The sequence below is a fragment of the Malurus melanocephalus genome, unplaced genomic scaffold (genome assembly GCF_030028575.1).
Source record: "Malurus melanocephalus ecotype Western Australia unplaced genomic scaffold, MMel_1.1 scaffold_0, whole genome shotgun sequence".
Lineage (NCBI taxonomy): Eukaryota > Metazoa > Chordata > Aves > Passeriformes > Maluridae > Malurus > Malurus melanocephalus.
In genome coordinates this window covers 5,970,261-5,979,425 of record NW_026623232.1, presented here as the reverse complement: position 1 = coordinate 5,979,425, position 9,165 = coordinate 5,970,261, and positions in this window count along the sequence as shown.

Genomic DNA, 9,165 nt, shown 5'->3' with positions numbered 1-9,165 from the left:
GGGGCGGGGCGGGGCGGGGCCGGGATGGGATGGGATGGGATGGGATGGGTCGGGCGGGGCTGGGCGCCGCTCCCCTCCGCCCTGCTCCGCCTTGGGCCGGGTCTCGGGGTGCGCCCCCCGCCGCAGCCGAGCCGGGCTGCCTCTGTCGGGGCGCGGGCGGGGGGGCTGCGGTATCACTGCCCGCGGGCGATAAGGCAGATAAGGGCCATAAGGGAGGCGGCTGCGGCCGGGCGATAAGGGGCGGGCGGGAGGGCGGGAGCTGGCCCGGGGGGCAGGCTGGGGCGGAGCTGCCAAGCGGCCGCTGAAGGGTCGCTGTGAGGGCGGGGGAGGCTGAACGCGGCCCGCCGGGGTCTGCGCTCCGGCTGCGGGGCGGCAGGGACGGGCGGGGCCGGGGTGGGCTGCTGGCCGGGCTCAGAGGCGGCCCCGCGGGCAATAAAGCACCTYTGGGAGCCAGCGGCAGGTATCCCTGTTGACATAGCTTTGAGGAAGGGAAGAGCGGGCGTGAAGTTTCCAGGTAGGAAGCAGTGGGGGGTGGAGAGCGTGTTGGGATGCTCCTGTAGCACAAAGCAATGGTGAAGAATGGACTCTTGTGGAACTGCGCTGCTGATCTAAGGGTGTGCTGCATATCGCCAGTCTCTCGCAAGGGAGGGGCCCAGCAGGGCTCTTCTGCCTGGGAAAAAGCAAAATACACCTTACCTAAGGTCTGGAGATGTGCCACAAGTGAAAGACSGTGTGTTTTGTTCTGCTTCATCGTTTGGTTTTGTTTCAGCCCTCTTGTASTGCTGAGAAGGGTGAACTCTAATGGAAGGTTCTCCACATGATGCAGAARCACACTGGAGAATAGTGTGTATCTGCTACAATGGTTGTGTCCTCATCTGTAAGAGCCAGGCTATGTCTAGCTGTAGACAGGACTGCTGGCTGTACTTTCTCACTGCTCTGTAGCATTAATTAATGTTGAAAACTCTAGCTTAGAACTATTCTGTAACTTAATCACCAAGTACAAGAAATGTGTACTAATCACCGGGTCAGCTGCTGAGGAACTCTTTGAAGGGCATCTCAAAATACTTGCATTTAGCACTCCAAACAGAAGGCTGTGGTTCAGCATCAGTGTGGGAAAATGAGGGGAAATACATCCCGGTTGCCATGGAATTTGATGTGTCCTGAGAATTGGGTATAACATTTGCAAAGCTGGGTAGAGGATCTCAGAGAGAAATGCTCCTTGCATGGTGCCTGGTGAGCCTTTGCTCACATGAGAATTTTTGAAGGCAAAGTACTTGAACACAGTTTTCTGTTGAACTCAACATTGCCCAAAATGCTTAAAGTTTGATTTTCTTTAGGAAAACTAAGCTAAGTATGTATCCCTGCTTCTGCCTTCCAAACAAATCACCAGCATCACTTTATACACCCTACATTAACTTCTGTAAGATTTAAACATGTAAGTCACTAAATAAGGATTTCTCTTGAGTGTGAACCGTCAGCACTGCTGATTTATCAACTCTGTAAGATTTTTACTGTTTTTATTGCCTTTGCCTTTTACTTGTGAGCAGTTGATGGCTGRTAGAAATTGACTCCTTTTATCTAAAGAGGCAGCAAAGCCTGTGACAGGAATCACTCTTCAACCCCTGAATGGACACATTTTCAAGAACAGTTCCTGATTTCCCATGTCCTCAGTCCCTCTAYAGATGTGGAGCTGGGAGTGTGCCAGTCATGCAATGGTGCAGGCATATTGGGGACATCATCTGCATTTTGGTTGAGGGGCAGGCCTATTTCCACTGTGGAAAGGACAGGGTGCAAAATCTTTAAGTACTTCCTTTAGAGCTGCAGTGCCTCCCCTGGCTGAAACCAGGCACAGCTGTCCTTAGAGCAAGGATGCTTGTTTTGATTCTGAGCTCCAGCACTAATTCAGGGCAGGTAGTTCATATTGCCTTCTGTACCTCAGCTTTTCTACCTGTAAGAGGGAAATGCTAWTAGCCCTGACTTGCAGCCAGAGATTTTGTAAAGATTAGTTGGCGTTTTTGGCACATTAACAACTATTCTTTCATAAAAATAAAAGTAGTGTGTTGTAGTAGAACAGAAATACAATTCTTGTATGTTTCATGTCTTAAAATATGTTCTCAAAACTCGGAGGAAATGTAGCTGATCAGTATCAGCAGGCCTCAAAATAAGTTTATCAAGGGACTTTTGTTTCAGTTTGTATTGGATAATTATTAGGCAGCATCCCTCCCTTCTGACCATCACGCAAATAATCGGTCAGCAGCAGGGTTCTGTGTTTTAAGGTAGTGCCATGGCACTAAGCTTTGTTTAGCTACAAAAGGATACAGCAGAGCCATGCTGCGTGAACCAGTCCCCACAGAGAGGACTGGACACAACTGTAATGACAGCAGGGGACAGAGACTTCACTTCCCCTTCTGCACAGCTTGTGCTTCCTTGCCATGGATGATGCTGCTGGCAGTGCAGTCTGTGTAATGAGCATTAAACTCTGCCTTTCGTTTCTGGCAGCACACTATTATGGCCAGGATGATGAGGGATCAGAAGGCCATGAAATTTCTGTTTAATAACAACACAAATCTTTCATTTACCTATGCTCTGTAGAGGAAGACTGCAAATGCTCTGTGTATCACACCTTGGAATGGTTTAAATGGGTGAAACTTTGCTAAGACAAAGTTTTGCTGTTAGGGAAAGAAATAAATAACATTGATAAAGGATTAAAATCAAGGCAGAATTTATTTGATGAAATAAGTTATTTTTTAAGATATAAAATACCTGATAAAGTATGCAAGTGATATAGAGAGCACTTGAAAAATAAWTTCGTTCCTCTGTTCTTCTGTGTGAAGTGGGAGTTTTGTCTCTGTTAGGGAAGATACAAATTTGTTTCTGTGAACATGGATAACAAATGATAGGGTTGACTTTGTTTTATAATGTGTTCTAGATTTTTAAATATTTAATTATTTTTACTTCTGATAATCATTTGTTCTTATGCTGTCTTTTTTTTGGGTTTTTGGTTGTTTTTTTTTGTTTGTTTGTTTTTTTAAATCTTCAAATACAATGTCTTTGTGATCTTGCATAAGGACAAACATTAAAATTAAAACACTTAGCATAGATTTCTTTTTCTTGATGGCAATTTTAGGCCACTCTTTAGGTACACTTTCTGAGTATGAACTGGAACATTTCAATAAACTTAAGGGKTTTTTTCCAAACGACACGATTCTATAGAACATTGACTGTTGCTTAGAGCATAAGCAGGGGTTGTGCTGTCTTTATCCAGCCTGGCCAAACTTTTTGTGATCTAAGGTTCTCTGTGCCACTGACTTCCTTTTTTTTGTAACTGTTTTGGACTGGGTTCCCTTTTTTTTGTATTCCTGAAAGAGCTCTGTGAAAAGCCTAGTGRTAAATCAGTATCTTTCTGAATTTATTTCCCAGAGTAGTTAGCTCTGAGGCTATTACCTAAACTTGTTGGATTTCTTTTGGTGTTTTTAATGTACTAATTCTGTTTATTTCTCTGTGTGTTTGGAAAGCTCCTTTCAAAGGAACATGTTGTTTTTCTAAATTGATTTTTCAGAAGTTTGCCTTTGAGTCATTCAGTGCTTCTATATCACATTTGATAGCCTGCAACAAATTTGGTGAACTACATTTTTAAAGTGTTTGATTTGTTGTTTGTTATTTTCTTTCCTTTTTAATTTTTTTTAAAGTTTTCAGTTAGAGGTTGAAACTCATTGTCCCAATGGTGTTTGTGTAGTTTTTCCTCTGTCTGTGCTCAGTTTTCTCCAGCTCACAAGTACTGCCTTTAGCCTATTCATACAAATGTCTTTGTGTGCAGTGAAATTCTCTGCTGTGTAGAAAATGCTGCTGAGATCACTGTGCTGCTGAGACGCATGCCTGTGCTGCAGCAGATCTTTGCCCCAAGCAGGAATTCTACCTTTGCCCCTGAATTTGCTCTTGCCTTGGCTCTAATCAGGACTACCTCTGCAGATAACAGCAAAGCTTTTGTTAGTTGATTACAGCACGTGTAACATTTAGTCTGTCTGGGAAATCAATGGGCATAGCAGTGCCAGAATAGCTCTGTTTTGTGGGCAGCTAAGAATGACTTCAACAGAGACTGATGTCATGACTTCACACATTTTTCTCTTCAGGTGCAGTCCTACTGATTTCTTTTCCAGTATAGGTCATATTTAAGGGAGAGGAGACTTAGATTCAATCAAGCTATCAAATGTTAGCAAGTATTAACGAGACTTATGTATTTATCATAGAATCATAGAATGGTTTGGGTTGGAAGGGACCTTAAAGATCACCCAGTTCCAGCTCCCCTGCCATGGACAGGGACAGCTTCTACTAGACCGTGTTGCTCAGAGCTCCATCAACCTGGCCTTGGACATTTCAGGGATGGGGCATCCACAGCTTCTCTGGACAACCTGTTCCAGTGCCTCACCACTCTCACAGTAAARAATTGTTCTTAATATCCCATCTAAACCTGTTCTCTTTCAGTCTGAAGTCATTCCCCCTTATGCTGTCACTATGTGCACTTGTAAAATGTCCTCTCCAACTCTCTTGTAGCCACTCCTGCTTTAGGTACTGAAAGTGGGTCTGCCGGAAAGACCACAGACTGATGTGATTTTGCATCAAATTTCAGTGAAAGGAAGTTGAATGGCTATAAATATAACAGGTATAAAGCATTGTACTTAGTTGGGAAGGAAATGGGTTTTTTTTTTCCTGAAGAGAGTGTGGAACACAAATTGGAAATAATTGTACCTGTTTTAAAGTTCATTAACTTCTCCAGTGAGCTTTTGGATAAAGCTAGAACTGTATCAAAAATTCTTAATTTCTTTTCTGTCTATGTGGTATTTTTTTGTCTAGAGATGGAGAGGAAACGGGCTCCTATCCCATAAAACCTTTTCCATGTTCTACTTTGGTACAGAACAGACACTTCTGAAAGATTTAACTGGAAACAAAATAATTAATACACCACTGCGTSGGGTATTTATTTATTTTTTATTTTTGAAAGAACTTCTTTCAAATCCCAACAATGCTTTGTGTGAAATAGAAATTTAAATGTAACATTCCTCACATCTGAACAGGTTTGCTGAGCTTGGTCTAGAATGTGAGTCTGTCTTAGAGGGGTCAGAGTGAGCATTCAGTTGTACATACAAAAGACACTACTGGACTAGCCAGGTCAGGCTAGTCTATGTATGTGGAGCCTTAGGTTTAATTCCCTGTGCCAAGTCTCGTGCATGCAATTTGAACTTCTGTCTTATCATTAACGCTGCAGATTGTCAGCACATTCTGAAATTGGTGCCCCTCCCTTTTGGTTTGATATGAAAATGCTCCTTGAACCTGAGTAACCTTTCTAAGCAGAAATTTATTTTTCTTCAAGAAATTTCAATAAAGTCGCACTTTCSAAGAGCAAAAGTATTTTCTTAAGACATTTTTTTATCACTTTCTAAGTCAGGTTGATCCGGAGCGGTTTTCTCTTCATAGCGTGGTCCTTAGTGTCTCTAGTTGTAACTTTGTCATTAAGTAGTAATAGATTTTTTTTTTTAATTTTGTTTTTCCTGATGCCTAAGATAAAATTATTGCAGGAAAGCAACTTTCAAGTGCTGCGTGGGTTTTAGAGTTCTGCATGTATTCCCTCCTCTCTGGTACTCAGTTTTGTTTGTACTTGCCCAATTTTCTTGCTTGTATGCCTGCARCATTTTTGCAAAACATGGAAGAGCTACTCTTCTCATGCTTCAAATRGAGAAAAGAGATAAAGAACTTCAGCAAGTGTTTTTATTGAAGGTGAGAAGGCACCTGAGAAGGCTGTGTGATCACTGACCTCGTGAGCCAGGCAATCACCTCCATGCAATGATACCCTAATATACCAGTACTGACTGGTTCATGCAGGTTCAGCACTGCTGTGCCGTGTGTGTTTCCTGGCTTGGGAATCTGCAGCTCAGAGCACTCTGCATTGTTCTCTGCTGTGAAGTGTAAATATGTCCTGAATGACTCGTCCAAGATCCCACAGGAAGACAGTGGCAGAGCAGGGACATAAAAAAATGTGAGTTTTTTCCTGAGCAGCAGGCCACCCTTCTTTATTTTGGTTTCTAGGCTACATAAATTATAAGTGAATAAAAATTCTGCRCATATGGCAAGACTTCAATACTTTTTGAAAGTAGGTTAACTCCTAYAACAAGATATGTTTTGGGGACTGGAGAGGATTGATTGCAGAAGAATGAAGTATGCCAAGGAAACAGTTTATTTTCACTGTTGCAAAAGCTTTGTTGAAGTTAGAATACAAATGGATTGATCAGTAGGACAAATGCATTGATCTGCTCTATTATGTCAGACTGAAAAGAAAGTAGGAATTTGTTAATGTTCTAATACATTGAGGAAATGTTCTAATACATTGAGCATGAAAAAAGGGTTCATCACTATTAAAAAATGGTGCATTCTTTTCTGTCAGTGTTAACCCCCTGGTTCTCGATTCCCCGCTCCTTCCCATTCCCTGTTACTGCTTCACAGTCTTATATGTTCTTTGGTTTACCAAAACCTGATAATCTAGTAATTGTACTGTCATATTCAGTTATGAATTACATTATTTTTAGGCATCATATGGAATGTGCTTGATGCCACAGAGTGACGTCTGTTCGTACCGGGGAGAGAATTTATCATTGCAGGTTTTGTAGGTGGGTTGAGGTTTCATGGAAGTTAAGGTATAGAACAAAGATCTGATTTAATTTTTTAAAATGGCTTTTAATAAAAAGGTACATTTTCCAAGGGAATATCTTATAAGATATATGGAGAGGGATGGCAGGTAGTCAGCTTCACTGGGATAGGGATGGTGCCCAACTGAAATGCATCTATTCAATTGCATGCAAGTGTGGGGAATAAACGAGGGGAATGAGAGAGGTGTACGTGCCTGCAGGGCTATGATCTTATTGGCATCACAGAGATGAGCTGTATACACATATATAGGTGACCCTGTCCCAAATGAGACCCCTCTGGAGTGCTGCATCCAGCTCTGGGGCCCCAACATGAGGACCGTGAAGATGATCAGAGGGCTGTAACACCTCCCCTGTGAAAGGCTGAGACAGGTGGGGCCCTTCAGCCTGGACAAGGGAAGGCTCTGAGGAGAACTCCTGGCAGCCTTTTGGTACTTAGAGGAAGACTATAGCAGRGCTGGAAAAGGGGCTTTTGACATAGGCATRGTGACTGGACAAGGGGGAATGGCTTCAAACTGAAAGAGGAAAGTAGGTTTCAATTAGAAAGTAGGAAGAAATTCTTCACCGTGAGAGTGGTGARGCACTGGAGCAGAGAAATGGCGGCTGTCTCATCCCTGGGASTGTTCAAGGCCAGGTTGGAGGGAGCTCTGAGCAGCCTGTTCTACAGGAAGGTATCCCCGCCCCTGGCAGCGGGTTGGAACTAGACGATCTGTAAAGTCTCTTCCAGCTCCAAACATTCTAACATTCTGTGATAAGGAATATACTGTGAGGATCAAGGCTGACGCTTTGGGAGTACAGTGAATTTTGCAGAGGCTTGAGAGGTGTTGCTTTCCACCCAAGTTGTTCACTTTGTTACTCTTTGAATTGGAAATTAGTTGAACAGTCTGTGTCTGTAACAACGGAATCGATCTTTTTGCCCTCTCCAGCTAAAAGTGGTGCTGAATCTAAGTCTTAGCTCCAAAACATCTTGACCTACGAGTATTTGAAAGCTACTTCAGGCTTAAAAAGAGTCTGTGTTTGGGAAAACGTTGTGCCCTATTTGACATTTTCTCTATTTCTCCGTAGTTGTTATTTAGCGCTTTTTTTTGGGTGTTTTTTTCTTCCTTCGGGAGTAAACTACTGTGGTGGTGGGCATGAGACCGAAATGGTTTGAGTGACATCTAGTGGTTAGGGATGAAAATGTGCATGATCAAGTGTTTTTCCTGCAGGACAATAAGTAAAACATTTCCTAAGGATGGACTGGGATTAATTTAGATTCTGAAAAACTTGAAATTTAGAGAACAGTTCCAATAAGTGAAATCTCTTCTGTCAGCCTCTGTAAGCGGTAACGTTTCTGCATGATGCCTGATGCCAAGGAATGATTTTGGTGTCTTCTGCCAAGGCCTGATTATTCCCAACACATTCTGGTGTCTTCATGTGTCTCTTTCCCATTTCATTGCTTGTTTGGTTTTAGGAAATTTTTACGTGGATCTCCCTTTGCCACAATCAGAATGACTTTACGATCATACAGTTTTTGGATTATTAATTTTTTTTTTTAGGCCATTGGAGAGAGGTGATCTCATTAATAGCTCAGTTGTGAGAAACGGGTCTTGGTAAAGATTAGCTGTTTTGTACTGCTGAGAACCCAACTGCTCCCAGTGTTAGAAGAGTTGACACTGTTCACTTCCACTAGGAAGATATCTAATCCAGGTCTCTTACATCTCAGACAACCTTGCTGAATGGATTCTCTCTAAGGGTACAGAGGGATTATACCTGTATGGTGCCTGGTAGAGGAAATGGGTGGCTTTAATAGGTTCKTTCCTGTTGTAATTTCCAATGACTTCTTTTCTAACAACTGGACCAATGTAACTCCTCTTGCTATCAAATAAATACTTATGGACAAATTCCAGCTGGCCAGTTGCCACTGAAACTAGAGCTAGATAAAATCTCTATCACTCTAGGGTAATGCTTGGCTTCTTGTGTTATACAACACTATGCTTTCTGGTTAAATTTGGAATGCTGAGAAATGAACTAGTGTATGGTCATGCTTTTTTAGATTTCAGTGATGAAAATTTTCTGTCTTCCTACTTGCCTTGCAGGCTTCAGAGAAAATGGAAACAGATATTTCCTCAGACTTGAGAAAGGAGTGGGCTTCACTGAAATTAGATCCATCTTTCTTATGGCTTCCTGCAAAGTCACAAGCACATTCAGAAATCTGCYCGCCCATCTATTATAGTATGAAGCTGGGTAAGCTGTTTGGTCAAGTTTAGACTAGCGACCACTGCATACGTAGTTATGGAAAATTCTGGGAAAAGAGGTGGCATTTCATACRTAGGAGGAACAGTAGCTATGTCAATCTCTCTGGTCTCATAATAGGACCTTGCATACATCCAGATAACTCTGGCCAGCTCAATTTCCTCTCAGTTCTTCAGGGGTGCAGAAATGGAGAGAGGAAAATAAAGGRATATGTGGCACATGTGCTGTGTGTGTT